The following is a 16,288-nucleotide window of genomic DNA, read 5'->3' as shown; positions in this document are numbered from 1 at the left end:
CAACCACCCGGCCGGGTGGATTTGTAGTTCAAAAACGCTACACGGCCGGGTCTGTGAAATGCTACAGAAGGGGTTCTAAAAGTGCCACCTGGCCGGGTGGATATTTAGTTCAGAAATTATACCCGGCCGGGTCAGTCGTCACGAGCCCTAGGTCTTAAAAGGTATGAAATTTTTCAATTTCTTCATTTTTTCAATCAACCGGCGGCGCCTCCCCCTCCCCTTTCAACATTCCTCCCCCACTTCACACACAATCACTAAAACCCACCTCAAATCCACCCCACCCATCACTTTTGCTTGTGATTTAGAAGAGTTTCACCGATTATTTTGGGGGTTTTGCTCAAGAAATCAAAGAGAAAGCAATTTTTCGAAATTTCTATACTATTAAACTCCAAAGGTATGATTTTGTCCTCTAATCTTCATTCTCCATGGATGTATTGTGAATTCTTGTAGTGGGTATGAAGTTATTTGCACTTATGAGTTGAATTATGAAGAGTTATGGTGTTAATTCGTGATTTTTTGCTTGAGGTGAAGCTTTGACTACGAATTGATGAATTTTAGTGTTACATTGTGCTTGAAATTGAGTTGAGGCTTGATGTGGGATGTGAAATTCATGCTTGTGTGAAATTGAATTGCTTGTGGTGTTGTTTGAGCTTTTGGTTTATAATGGATGGAAATGTGATAGTTTTGTGAGCTATAGGGATTGAGTCTATCTCCCTTTTTATTAATGTGCGAAGATTGGGCTTAGGGATTGATTCTATCTCCCTAATTTGAAGGATTTGTGACATAGGTTTTAGAAATTGAGTCTATCTTTCTAAAATCCTAATTGCTTGCCTACCCTATATGTCTTGCTTGGTGTTAGTGTTTCTGATTTTAGGTATTGAGTCTATCTTCCTATTTTAGGGAAAGGCGAATGGCAGACATTACCTCCAGCAACTGCAGATGGGCTAAGACAGCCAATGGGAATTTATGCGACAATGGCGCCAGGAGAACCAGTTGATGATGGCTCGTCAAGAATCCCGTCTTGAGGCCTGTGAGACGCGGATTGAGCACCTTCAAGCTTAGGGGGATGCACGATGGGCAGAGGCACAAGCCTTCTACCAAGCTTATTATGCGAGGTTTCAACCTCCATCTGAGTAGAGCCACACCATCCACTCCTCTTCAAACTTATTCTATCCTTCTCATTGAATAAGTTTGGGGGGGGGGGTCTGACATGGATTGGTGATACTTCCCCCACTATCTTTGGTGATGATGAACTTCTTGATTGGTCGATGTTTTGTGAACTATTTTGTTTCTCTTTATTTTGTTTCTATTTAATTTGTGTATGTCCCTCCTGTGGGACTTGAATATGGGAATGTAATGATCGTATAATTATCCATACTGTGAGGCGTTTATTTTTGGGCGCTTATGATGATTTCTTTTATTGTCTAAAATAATGCTTTGCGAAAATGGCGGGAATATGCTTAATTGGTTACGATTGCTTTGGAGTGAATTGCTTGTTTGCTTGATTCAATGCCAATTCCCAGTGAGATTTGAGCCTAACATTCGTTTCGGTGTGATTCTATCAAGTACTTGTTGTTGTTTCTAGAACTTGCTCTGAATCATTTTCAAGTCTACATAGTGAATGTGAATTTAGGAGATGACGTTAGGCATTCTTTGTTTGCCCCTTCACAAGTGTGTAAATTGTCGTAATCCTTAGTCAACCCTCCTAGCCTATAAAAAGGGTGTCAATTGTTGATTCATTGTTAAATCACTCCCAAAAGTGACAAGCCTATAAAACTTAGAAGCACACACTGGGCGTTGTAAAAAAAATAATAATAATAAATAAAAATAATTGAGGTATAAGCTAGACGAAGTCTAGAGTTAAAAAAAAAGCATATAAATTGTGGAGGTATAAGCTAGACGAAGTCTAGAGGAGTTTTTGGTTGGGTTTCTAAATAAGTGGGAATCGGATGGGAGGAAGAAGTTTGACAAAGTCGTACTTATCTGATAATTGTATTGAGAAACGGTCTTTTGTTGGGAGATTCAATATGTGGTACTTGTGCTTCGTATTCTTTTCAGCCACTTAGCCTAAAATTTCCCTACCATCCAAAGAGCCACATTACAACCTTAATAAAGTCCTTTCTGATTTTAGATTCGCTTTCACACTCTAATAGAGGAGATGTTTGAGTTTGAGCAAGCCTATGGTAAACTCTTCTTGTATTTTGATTTGACTGATTAATATTGAGTCTCTATACATTTGAGAGTGAGAGAAGAATAAAAAAAAAGTAAATTTACACTTCATGAACTTGTGAGGGCATTGAAACCAAGTGATACACGAGACAGTAACTCAAGGTAATGCTTGATTGATCTTTGCATATTTCCATGCCGTGGTCTTTTAAAGTTATATCTGAAGCAAAGCCCAATTTCACCTCTTGTATGAGTTTATTGTTGTGATCTTCTTCTTCTTATTTGAGGACAAATAAGGTTTCAAGTTTGGGGGAGTTGATAAACTCATGTTTTAGTCGGTTTAATTGGTATGTTGAGGTGCTTAATGTTGAGTTTTGATGCTTGAATTGTCTATTTCCAGCCAATTAACCTATCTTTTGGAGTTTCATGTGTTTGTTGAGTGTTCTAGGATAAGTAGATAAAAAAGAGGCAAAAATCCGGCCGATTGTGCATAGGAGGCAGCAGGGCCTTACACCCGGCCGGGTGAGTTTTACTATTATAAATTCTACCCGACCGGGTAGGACTTGAGGACCAGAAAGAGCCGGAACAAGACACCCGGCCGGGTGCATTTAATGCACAAATATTCCACCCGGCCAGGTACCCTGAAGACAGCGTGACGAGTCCAGAAAGGGGTCTGAAATGGTCACCCGGCCGGGTGGATTTACAGCACTAAAATCCCACCCGGTCGGGTCAGTCAGTCTGACGGGTTTGACTTCTGAAAACGTGATTTTTGACGGGGAAATCAAGAGAAAAAGGCTAGGGTTGGATAGGGACGAATTATTCAACATTCCACCGCCTACCACACACTCTACACTTCCCCAAGAACACTTTGAAGAGAGATTTGAAGATTGAAGACTACAAATCGAGAGATTGAAGTTTCCAATCCATAGAATCGTTCCACAGGAGTATCTATTTGCTTTCTTTTATGTATTTGATTGAATCCATTGTTTTGGTTTTCATGAAGAACATGAGTAGCTAAATTTTATTGTGGAGTTTTGGTGAAGACTACAATGGATGTTTGTGATTAATTCAAGGACTTCTTTGATTGCTTAGCTCTTGTGATGCCTTTGTTCATTCCCGTGCCTTTTCAATTCAATTGCTTAGCTACCAATTGAGTTTGTTTACCTTTGTAGTTGTAATCGAGAGATACCTATCTAGGTTTGATAAAAGAGTGAGCATCACTTTGATAATCTACACTCGAGAGAGGGGAACCTTAGTGAGGGCTTGGGTCTTTTGTTCTATGGAGTTAATCTAAACATATTAGAAGGAGACTTCAATATTAAGGGTTAATCAACGGGGTGAGTGCACTCGTGAGGGGGCTCAACCTAGACTAGCGACTTTCCTAGTAATCCTAGAGACATAATATGGGTAATCGAAGTTGTTGAATCAATCACAATACAATTCCATTGTAGTTGGATCCAAAACTCTACTCTCCTCTTTGTGGTATCTTTTCACTTGTGTTTATTTCTTCTTGTCACTTGTAATTTCTTTTTCATTGTTATATGCTTATAGTAGTAATAGAACAAAACCTTTTCTATTGGATTGTCTAGATAGTAATCGAAATTTGTTCGTGGTACTTGAGTTGATACATTCTTGTCTCTGTGGGATACGATACTCTTGCTTGCTAATTGTTACACTAGCCCCGTACACTTGCGGGAATTATTTGTGTTAAAATAAGTCGAGGCATTAGTCTAGGGTTTTAGTTTCTTAACGTGCAAGAACTTGGGCAAATTGTTATACATTTCTTATTCAATGAATCTCAAGTTTGACAATTGCCCTATTTATAGACTAAGGACACTGGGGTTGATTCGACCTAATCCTATTCATCTCCGGAAAGAATCAACAAAGAACATTCGAAACGGAGCTTATACTTATGCTCGACACTTATTCAAAAATAAATAACAAAATACTAATTATTCAAAAAGGAAAGAAATAAAAGCAAAATAAAAGAAAAGACTCGATATCTATTTGGGAACGAATTCGCCCAATCTGTTGGCCGGGCGAACGTTCCTTTTCCCCTTGGTTGTTGCGATCGACGACGGCACCTCCCGTGGGTCGACACTCTCTACGGTTTCACTTCCCTCTTGCGCTTCCGCTGGTTCGTCGCCGGCGGATGACTGGTACGGGTCCGTATCACCCCATCTACTTGCTATTCCAATGATTGAGGAAATTGAATTCGGGCTTTGGTGGAACAAGGCAAGATAATTACATATGCTAGTTTATTCTAAAAAAATTGTTGCAGATTATTTTGTCTTTCAAGACAATTATTAAACTTTTGCGAGTCTTGTGAGGAAACTTAGCACATGCTTGATAAAAGTGGCAAAGAAACAAGTTATTACTAGATTAAAATAGATGTAAGATGATAAATAGATAAAAATAAAGGATCAAATTCTAATCAAAGTCTTAATCTCAGGATTTGCCAAACACCAACTAATTGATCCCTTCATGTTTCTCCCTTTTAATCCAATTTCAATAACACTAAAACAAATAAATACGAAATCAAATCCAAACGTACTTCGAATAAAATAACAAACCAATGAATAGTCCAATCTCAAATAAAGATGACAAATGGAATAATAAATCAACTATAACAAAAATGGAAAAATGACTTGATACTTATCAAAATGTCTTCATCCATAGTTGATATATATCCCTTAGAAACACTCCTACTCCTTCGTTGCATTGTAAAAAATATGCTGTCCCTTCTCCCAAAAGCCGTGTAATGCAACCACCTTATCATTATGTATAAATTCCATCGTGTGTTCGTTGTAGCTTCGTTAAATCTCACCCAAAGTCTTCAGCCACGGAGCTCCTAAGACTACGTTTGGACCATGAATGGGGAGCACAAATAAATCAACAACCACCTCATGTCCTTGAAGTGAAATCTTGACGTTGTTACAATTTTCTTTACACACGAATATCGACCCATTGCCCACACAAACACGGAAAGGACTGATTGGCGTAACCTGCAGCCAACATTTCTTCACAATTTCGGGTTGGATGAAATTATGTGTACTGTTTCCACTGATTAAGGTTCCGACATAAATCCCCGAAATCGTACCTGTCACTGATCTCAACGCTCGGGGAGGGTCGAATCTCCGTTTCACCGCCTCCAAGAATTTAGGCCATGTTGTCATCAAATTGTTATCGTGTTGGTGAAGGACCCAAATGGACGCCCGGTGTTCAAAAAGTAGTCCAACTAAGCGTAAACGGTCCTTTTCCGACGTTTTGAAATAGACAAAATAGGACTGCACCTTGTAAATCCAGCCTAATGGGGCGTCTCCGTTGAACTTTTGGAGGATCAATCCGAAGTTTGGCCTTCTTCCTGGAAAAAATTGATTCTCCGTCTAGCTTGGCCTCCAATGTCGAAAACAGCCGATCCGCTCGGTCTGATAAGGCCAGATATTCTTCTCTGTTGTTGTGAAGTTCCAACCTTAAACTTTTTATGGCTGACAGAATTTCTTCTTGAGAATTATCAGCATGAGTTTCTGTTTCCATGATTGAATGTGAGAGTGAATTTGACAGAGAAGAAATAGTAAGACCAAGAGAAGGCCAAGATGGTCAGTGGACTTCTTTTTTGGGGTTGGATATAGTAATAGTAAGATGAAGAGAAGAAGTAGAGCTAAAGCAACAACAAGAAGAGGTGATTGAAGACCAACATTGTGATTTACTTGTGTTTCATATGGAACTGTAGCATGTTAGGTGTCTATGATGTTTTGCAAATAATGTTATATTCTATCGAACACTTCGACTACACCAGACTTTGTCGGGCATTTCGGCAAACGGTTGGAGTGCCTCTTATGTTGTCATGTGAATGTGATAAATAATGAAATGGTGACATGTTATGATCAAATAAAAAATTATAAAGATCAATTAAATCACAAATGTTAAAAGTGAACAGCCGTACATGGAGTTGGTGGCCGGCGACGGCGGTTTGGTGGCACAGAGGAGGTCGCGCGCTGTTACGATCCCATATCTTTCATATCCCAATTATTTAGTTGCCTATTTAAGTCACCATATCTTTCCAATTTATATATAGATATTTGTTTCTTGTTCATTAAGTTTAGAGTAGTATTCTATTATTATAAATAGGGATAGGTTATTATCATTTTATTCATTCAATCAATCAATATATTATTTGGCCAAGTCCATGTGTGATTCTTTGAATTCCTAATTACCTAAGCTACCTGCTGTCCGATGGGATCTCTCCGTACACAGTTGGAACGTATATCTGATCCGTAGCCGTTGCCCGACGGGTTGGAACCCGCGCACAACCGCCCAGATCTTTATCCCCGCGGACCCTCACGGGCGCCGGATTCTCTTTATATCGTAATTTTTGTTTTATCGGTTTGTTAGGAATTTAGGTTCCTAACACACGCCGGCGGCCGAGAGCTAGAGCGGTGAGAAAGATCTGATTTGTGTGTGTGTTAAGGCACCATCTTATTCTCTGGAATTGGGCTATCTTTTGGGCCAGTTTGTTTTGTTTAAATAATTCAGTTGGGCCTATTTTGTTGAGAAGAAGAAAGATGTTATGTGCCTTTTTATTGGATTCCTTTTTTTGTTGTTTTAAATGTGTTAAGTAAAAGGAAAGTAAAGTAGAAAGGAAAAAGGTATAAAGAAGAAGAGAGAATAAAGTAAGAAACAGTAAATTACATTTTACCAACAAAAAGGAAAGGATTCAGCTATGGTAGGACAATCTAAAAAGAAATACGAGCTACATAGGGACAGAGGGAGTACTACTTAAATTATACTTTAAAAAGTCGAATAAACTTAAACATAAATGCATCCTAAGTGCGTGCTCATTTTATTCTTTTTTTTTATTTTCTAGAAGAAAATCTAGGATCCTCATATCATTAACTAAAAGTTTAGAAGGGCCCAAGATTTAATTAGGCACTACAGGCCCAACTTGAGAATTAAAAACAACCCAAGATTAAATTAAAAAGAGTAAAAGCTAAAATTGGTCCCGAATATATGTTCATTTTATGATTTTGGTCCTAAACTTTATCTTTAGATTTTTTGCATACCGAACATATCAAATCGGATCACAATTGATCCTCCATTAACTATTCCGTTAGTTTTTAACGGTCAACTGTTTTAATCTCAATGTTTACCAAATTAAGCTATTAATTATAATTTTTTATTATTTTGAAATTGATTCCACTGATCTTCCATCAATGGCTGCCCAAATCCCTCGAAAAATTTGGTGTTCTTGGAGAAATTAAAGGCCTTATCCCACTCTGCATCCCTGCAATTACCAAATCAAAAAATGAAATCAAAGTACTTATATGTGCAGATGTTTATTTTGAGAGATGTTTGATTAATTACATCTCGGATGCAGTCATGCAGATATGCTTCTTGACGTCGGGGCCGAAGAAGGCGGAGAAATTGTTGAAGCGCTTGTACATGGCCTGCGTGAGAATTGTATAGCCGCTGGGTTATCTGCGGCTGCGGAGACGGGGCTGGCGGCAGCTGCGGCTGCTGAGGCAATGGGGCCCGCATCGTCAGCGTCGGCGAGGGAGTCTTGGGGTTGTGCCAGGGTCAGCCGCCATGTGATCTGAGCCGAGGACAAGGATTAGCGAGAGTGCTATCGCCGACGAGAGTGTTCTCATTTGGAGCATCATTATATTCTGATTTGGTTTGCGATTGAAGAAAATCGTCTTCTTCCATGATTATGTATGAAATTGATTCCAATTTCAAAATAATAAAAAATTATAATTAATAGCATAATTTGGTCAATATTTGGATTAAAACAGTTGAGCATTAAAAACTAATGGAATAGCAAACTGAAATTATGATCCGATTTAAAATGTTCGAGATGTAAAAAAATCAAAAGATAAAGTTTAGAACCAAAATCATAAAATGGACATATATTCATAGCCAATTTTTGCCTTACTCAATTAAAATCTTAGTCCACACTTCCTTCCCATCTCCATCGGTCACCACTCCCTTCTAAATTAAGAAATGAACCACCGCCCCTCTTCTCTCTCGCATTCTCGGTGATTTCACAGCCGCCTCTCACTCAGGCCAGCGGATCATTTCGACGGAGCGGTGCTCCCTCGTCAACCTCCGGTCAGCGATGAGCCACTCCTTTCTCAATCCAAAATTACATTGTACTCACCTATCTTCACTCATATGACTAAATTTATCCCAAACAGATATTATTTCAAATTATCTCATATTCTATCTTCTACTTATTATTTTGTATACTCCATCCAACTATTCATATTATCTTTAGTAAGTTAAGTTTAATTATATACCCCTAAAGTCTTGGTTACCATCTTATTATATAAAATTTCATGCTTAGAAAAAATTGACAGTGAAATGGGTGGATGTATTTTGAAATTTTAATGGAATGTTTATTTATTTTAAAATTTCCAAAGTTTTACCTATCAATTTTCCTGTGCTAAATATTTTGCTTTTCAAAGAATATATTTTGTTTGTCCCACTCAAGATTGCCACATTTTTTAGTGGCATGGAATTTTAGAAAGTGGTGTTAGGTGGAATAAAGTAGAGAGGAAAAAGATAGTTGAATATTTTAACGAGGAGAGATGAGAGAGGGGTTATTTCCAAAATTGGTAAGTGGCCAACTTGATTGGGACAAACACAAAAGGAAAGGTGGTCAACTGAATGGGACGGAGGGAGTACATCACATAGTATATTAGAAGTAACAATTCAAAAAGGTAAAAGGAATTAGAAAACACGACTAAAACACAAGCAATAGTTCCAAATCAAACACTAGAAAATCACACAATTCTCCTTATGGTTTTTCATCAAATTCCCCTGCGTGTTGGTGTAGCTCTCTTGCGTCTCTTCTCCGTCTTATATTTATATCCAACGCCAAAAAAGAATTCCACTAACCATGTTGGCCTTCCGCTCCTTATAATCATGTATCCAATTCCAATCCCTACTACGAATCCACTTCCATATCCCATCACAACACATCGCCAACCAAATCCATCCATGAATTCGGATTCATCATCACCCTCTTCTTTTGTAGATTGCATCAATTTCCCATTATCATCTTTGCATTTACTTGTCAACTGAAGTCCACAATCCCAAGTTTCCCATATAAGAATTATTCTCAAATGTGGAGAACTGATTGGAGCGCGGTATTTGCCCAACAAGATTGTTTATTGAAATATTTAATTTCACAAGAAATGTCAACCATGTTAACGCACTTGGAATTTCTCCATCCAATTTGTTTGTTGACAAATCCAACGATTCGAGTTCACTCATGTTTCCAAGAGATGAAGGTATATGTCCAACGAGGCTATTGTGGGACAAGTTCAAATATTTGAGATTCTTAAGATTTCCCAAGGAAGATGGAATCCAACCAGAGAATCTATTGGAGGAAAGATCAATTGTTGTGAAGGTTTCCAATAGTCTCTTAATTAACTGATCTTGACCTTTCAAGTTGAGCCTCATCTCCACGTACCTTAGAAACTCATCATCTTCAATTGCTACAGGCTCAATCATTGCTATGAAATTGTTAAAATATCTTTGAGGTAGAGAGCCTAAAAATTCATTATGGGATACGTCAAGAACTTGCAACCTAGGAAATGGAAACTTGGTTCGTGAAGGAAGCGACATGTTACCTCCAAACTTGTTAGAACTCAATACTAGCACTCAAAGCTTGCGTAGGCGTTCCATCCAAAGGGGAAATTCATCTTGAATTCTGTTATTTCCAATGTCGAGACCCCTTAGATTTTGGCAGTTGATTAAGGATTTAGGTAATCGTCCATGGAATTTGTTATTACCCAAATTGATGGACATAAGATTACAATTCTTAGAAAGGGTAGATGGTATGAGGCCACTAAAGTGATTTTCTTTTAGGTGAAAGATGATCAATGATTTGCTGAAGTTGTTGCCGAGGCTAAGATCCTTCAACTTGGAGAGGTTAGTGATATTTGGTGACAGGGGGCCTTGGAAACCATTGCTAGTGAGGTTAAGATATTCAAGTTTGACCAAATTGGTGAACAATGATTCAGGAATTTGGCCTGTGAAGGTGTTTTGAGACAAATCAAGAAAAGTAAGGTTGAGACATGTGGTTATGAAGTGTGGGAATTCCGAGGTGAGTTCATTCCAACCAAGATTAAGGTGAGTTAGGAAAGGGAAAGTGGGAAATCGAGACCAGTCAGGAGTTTCAAAGTGATTGAATTCCAAATTCAAGAAGCGCACCTTCCTCAGATTGCCAATCTGATATGGGATTTCTCCAACCATAAAATTGTAGGAGAAGCTCAGGTATCGAATCTCTGTCAAACGGCCGATCTCTGGTGGAATGGCACCGGAAAACAGATTGATGGAGAGGTCCAAGAGAGTGAGGCTTGTGAGGTTGCCAAGAGCAGCTGGTACGGAGCCGTTGAGAGCATTCCAATTGAGGTTGAAAATGGTGAGATTAGCAATGCAGTGAAATGGAACAGATCCAATGTCCCTGCAAGGTCTGAATCGGGGAGATCAATCCCAGAGACAGATCCCTCGTCGTTGCAGCGAATGCCAATCCATCTGCAGTGGTTGCTGATGTTGTTGACGGACCAAGACTTGAGAGAAGCAGAAGATGATAGGCTGGATTTCCATCTCATCAAACCCTCTGCTTCACTTTTGGCTGCTCTTGAAGGACACACACATAGACACAGTGTTATGAGAGAAAGATATGTAAGAAAAAGGTATGCTGTTTTCATGGCTGTGTTTTTGTCTATCTACTCTGCTTCATTTGCCTATTTATTTGTAAACTAGGAGATGCCCTTTTACTCAAAATTTAAAATAATATATTCCAACATATATGTTTGAAACCATCTCCAATAACATTGTTTCAAAGTCAAGTCAACTGCAAAGTGTAAAATTTCCAAACTTGTGTTGCCCCACTGGAAAATGAGGGAAGCTTTTGCACTTGCAAAGGAAATATTACACAAACAATAAAGTAAAAACAGAAATAAAAAATTAAAGAGTAAAAACTGAAACGAAAAAATAGAAACGAAAAACAGAGACAAAATAGGCCAGCTTTGAAACCGAAACCAAGACCAAAAAAGAAACAAAAATTAGGTTATACTCCCTCTATCCCATTAAAAATTAAACGTTTTCTAAAATGGAAACAACTCTATCTCTACTTTTTCTTCTCTCTTACTTTATTCTCTCTTCATTAACTCACAAAACAACACAACATAAAATCTCGTGCTGATTCGCAAATGTTTCATTTTAAGTGAGAGGGAGTATAAATTAACTCTAAACGTGTTTGAAGTTTGAGCACAGATGGCTCAGCAAGTCAACTTTAATAATTTATTTACATACAAAAAAAAAAAGAAATTGGGTATTTAACTTTACTCAGCTTTTAATTGCAAAGGACAGATTACACACATAATGAAGTAAACATAAAAACAAGAATTTTAGATATAATAAACATGTTATTTGGGAAGCCTAAAAAAATGTAAACACAAAGTAAGTTTCCTGGAGTGATGGTCCAATTATTTTTCAAAAAAATGTGGAATGAGTAAATTTTGGAGGAAAAATAGACTGAGACTATTCTCAAGGCATATAGTTTTTTTTGAGTTGGTCATAATGAAGTAAGCAAAAAACGAGCGAATTACTTCCGACTAAGTCTTTTTTATTTAATCTTCAGCCCCTTAATACAACGAATAAGCAACAAAAATAATTTATACTACTCTCTAGGTTCCATGGTAGTTAAACCGCATCCTTTTATAGACCGTCCTAAGGTGGTTGAGTCGTTTTTTTTTAATTAGCAAAAAAAAATTATTCTCTATTCAATTTTACTCTTTTTTTCTCGCATCAAAATTGTATAATTCAGTTTTATGAATAATATAAAAACCATTAAAAAGAAATAAATAGATTAAATAAATTAGCTCTAGTTATAGAGATACAAATTTCCAATTTTTTATGTCCTATTATTTAAATATCAAAGAAGCTTTTCTAATGCAAGCCTATTATTGATGGAATTTCAGGAGGTGATGCAAACGGCTACGAAAATATCTATCGATTCGGAATGATTTAAAATTCGCGCCTAACTTGAAAAATGGGAGGAAATCGTTCAAGGGTGAAAATGTCATTTTATTTTTGTTTTGAGGGGATTTTTAGGAGTAGGGAAAATATGTCGAGTGGGAATACTCTCTCTACAATGCAAATGCAGAGTGCTAATTGTAGTGAATAGTGATGTGTGCTAACAAGAAGACTAGTAGGTGCCCTTTTATTTATGCAAAACTATAACGGAGTACAATATTTTTTCCAAGTCATGTCCCACTAAAAACTGAGTTAAGCTTCTACGATCAATTTTACTCTTTACATCCCATTGCTATCTCATATTGCCATTTACAAACATCTATAATTAAAATTCTCATTACACTTTTATTATTTTTGGTAATACTCCCTCTGTTCCATAGTAATGGAAGCGTTTCTTTTCGATATGAAGATTAAGAAAAATTGCGTTAGGTGAGTTAAGTAAAGGAAGAGTAAAATGGAAAATGAAAAAGATAGAGAGATGAAGAGAAAATAAAGTAAGAGAGAGTAAAGTATGTGTGGAAAAATGTGTTGACTTTTACTGAAAATGGAAATAAACATATTATTATGGAACGTACCAAAATGACAAAATGACTCTATTAATTACATTCTATTAATTCACTTAACCAAATTTTTTTATAAAATTAATAGTAATATATAAAAATAAAAATTACACTCCACTAACTTTTTATACTCACCTTCGTATAGCTAATATAATTCAGGAAGGGAGTAGTAAATTACATTCTATTAATTCACTTAACCCAAATTTTTTATAAAATTAATAGTAATATATAAAAATAAAAATTACACTCCACTAACTTTTTATACTCACTTTCGTATAGCTAATATAATTCATAAAATATGTGTTGATTTAAAATAGAAATAGAGTAGCTTAGCTAAAATAATTGCAGTGAAGGTAGAATTTTGGAGAAAAAACTTTTCCAAGTCAAGTCAACTACAAAGAGAAAATTTTCAAAATTGTGCAGTCCCACTGGAAAAACAGAGTGAAGCTTATGTAATCATGTCCCACTTGAAGTAGTTAAATATTTCACTAGTGTACTCCTAACCTTTTTTTTTAACTTGTCGGTTTTAAGTCATTATTTTGGTTTGGGCCTTGATAAAATATTTGGTTATGAAAATAAAAGTTAGTCTTGGTTCCCTCCGTTCTATTAAATATGCAACATTTGCTTTTCGGCATATAATTTTGTATAGTATTGTTTTGTGAGTTAATGAAGAGAGAGTAAAGTAAGAGAGAAGAAAAAGTAGAGAGAGTATTGTTTCCATTTTTAGAGACGTTTCATTTTTAGTGGGACAAACTAAAAAAGAAAACGTTTTATTTCTAATGGGACAGAGAGAGTACGTTTTCGGAAAATAAGAGTGGTAATGGAAAATATACGTGAGCCCAAGTTTGTATTAATTATAATCACAAGGCTTTGTCAAATTATAGTAATGAAAGTAAAATTTTATTTTGGGTCAAATTATGTGTTAAACTTTTGTGCTTTCGTGATATTAGAGTGGTATTACATAAAATTTTAATTTGGGTCACATTATATGTTAATCTTTTGTGCTTCCGTGATATTAGAGTGGTATTCTTGGTCCTTCGTCCATATTAAATATTTCATATTGCAATTTTTAAATATCCACAAGTACATCTTATTTCGTTTTTGTTATATTTAATAATTGGACTTTACATCCCACTAAATTATTACACCCTTGTTTTATTAGGAGTATAAAACTATTATTCCTTCCATTCTATCAAAAGTGAGGTGTTTCGTTTTGGACATGAAATATAAAAAAATGATGTTTGGAGAATTGAACGAAATAAAAACAAAGCATAGAAGTGAAGAGAGATAAATTTTTCATTTTTTAGCTAAAGATGGAAATGACGGAATCCAAAAAAGGAATACTAATTTTTTATGATGGGACGAATGAAGTATATAAAAGTAGGATTTACATTAAACTAACTTTTTCGTACATTTTCATTTGTTAAAATTCATGTTGTATCAAAAAGAGACATTTATTCATCAACCAAGAGAAAAACTTACGTGATTGGGACTAAGAAGATAAAACCGGCAACTTTATATATATTCCAAGCAAAAATGCAAAGTCTTTCACGAGTCAAGTAAATTGTGAAGAGCAATGTGACAATTTTCAATATGTGTTGTCCCACCTGATCTCACTCTGTAGAGTCACATGCTATAAATCTAGTAGTAGTACTATCTCATAAATGAAAATGAGGGTATCTTATTAATATCAGCCTCAACTTAATTGTCACACTTAGAATGGGCAGGGGTATTAAGAAATGTAAAGAAAAATTAGTTGAAAAAGTTAGTGGAATGTGAGACCTATTATTTTATATTAGTTTTATAATAAAATGTTAATAGAGTGAGTTAGTGGAATATGAGACCTATTTATCATTTATGGTAAAAATAAAGTGTGACAATTAAGTTGGGACGGACCGAAATGGAAAATAGTGACAATTAAGTTGGGACGAATGGAGTAATGGATACAGTGTCTCCTATTTATAGAACGTTCAAGTCTTTTTTGCATTTCGAGAAAGAATTGATAACAAAATAACACAAGAGTGCAGCTCATAATTACGCATTACTCTTACATTAAATTAAATGCAATAATAATAATAATAACTAAAGAAAGAAATTCAACTATATCGGTCTCCCTTGGTTGATCACGCCTGCACGACAGCCGCTTGACCGGGGCTGCTTTCCAAATGTGACAACTGGAAAGTGACAATTTTCCACATAGTTCTCACTCTGTAGAGTCGCATGTTAATGGAAAATGAGTGAAGCTTTTTTAATGAATTCTACCTAACTTTGTTGCCCTGTCTGTGCAAGTCTTTATTTTGTCACGTAGAGTAAGTTTCAATTGAATTTCGCAGTTTGGGGTTAATTTCAGCTGCAGTAATTTTGAGATTTAGCTACGGATACTATGTATAGGGCAGTGCTAAATTAAAATAATTTTGTAATGAATATTATGAAAATTCTATACATATCTTATTATCTTTAGTAAGTTAAGTTTAAATATATACCCCTAAAGTCTCGGATACTATCTCATTATATGAAATTTGCTATGATTTTAGTCTTAGATAAACAAACAATCATTTAATTAGTCCAAGACATAAGTAATAAAAATTGAGTATGAATCGACCTTGGAATTAGACTTTTTTTTGGGCCTGTTGAGAAATTATTTGGTGAAAAGAGTAGAATTTTATTTTTGGGCCAATTATCTTGCACTTTAATGGGCCTTCATGTGGATCGTTCATTTGTCTTTCCATTTTCTATAGGTTTCTTCAGTTAGGCCATCAGCATCACTGTCTTTTATCCGTCTCTTAACTGTCTCATCTCTTCACCATTTATGGACCTCACTGTACTTTTCAGTTCATCTCTTAACTAAGAGACAACACATGCATCCCTTCATCTCTTAACCATCTCATCCCTTAACTATTCATTCAATTTCATTTTTTATTTTTATTTCCAACAAATTCAATTAATAAAAACACACTTCATTTAATAAAATAAAAATTACAGTTTAAAAGCCTAAAAAATAAAAAAATACCTAATTTAAAATCCTAAAAAATAAAAAAAATACATAATTAAAATACTCTAAATTAAACTATAAAAACTACTCCGCCGGCGAATCATCCCCGAAGTGGGCGGTGCACCCAGTCGATCCCGACTACCAAGTTGAGCTTTCAGATGCTCAATTCCGTCCATATGGGCTTCAAATTGGCGAGGATTCATTTTTGAAGTGTCAGCCATCATGGCGACCAGATACATGGACATTAGGCTGTTGTAGCCCGTGCCCGTGCCGGAGCCCGAGCCCGAGCCCGCCTGGCTTGATTCGCCGCGGCCCCTCCCCCTCGTTCTCGCCGCCTTCGCCGCCTTGGTCCCTTGCGGCCGACGCCGTGTACCGGAAGAAGACCCTCTGCATCAACGGTTGGTGTATCGGTTGGCGTGCCCTCACGCGAGGTGTTACCTTCACCGCCATCACTAGGCGAGTAGTGGCCACGCTCCGTGTGCTTCGTGCGTTTCGAGCCCGACTCGACACCGCCGGCCCACCT

At 36.5% G+C, this 16,288-nt stretch overlaps 2 pseudogenes; both read right to left on the bottom strand.

Annotated features, from left to right (window-relative positions):
* Positions 1 to 8,975: 8,975 nt before the first annotated feature.
* On the bottom strand, positions 8,976 to 9,898 carry LOC148931988 (receptor-like protein 39; annotated as a pseudogene).
* Positions 9,899 to 9,982: 84 nt separating this feature from the next.
* Positions 9,983 to 10,788, bottom strand: LOC148931987 (uncharacterized; annotated as a pseudogene).
* Between the last annotated feature and the right edge of the window lie 5,500 nt (positions 10,789 to 16,288).

Source organism: Salvia hispanica, chromosome 2 (genome assembly GCF_029641045.1).
Source record: "Salvia hispanica isolate PSC_SH4W2 chromosome 2, Shi_PSC_v1, whole genome shotgun sequence".
Lineage (NCBI taxonomy): Eukaryota > Viridiplantae > Streptophyta > Magnoliopsida > Lamiales > Lamiaceae > Salvia > Salvia hispanica.
The sequence above is the reverse complement of the archived record's forward strand: the minus strand, read 5'-3'. Positions and strand labels throughout refer to the sequence as shown.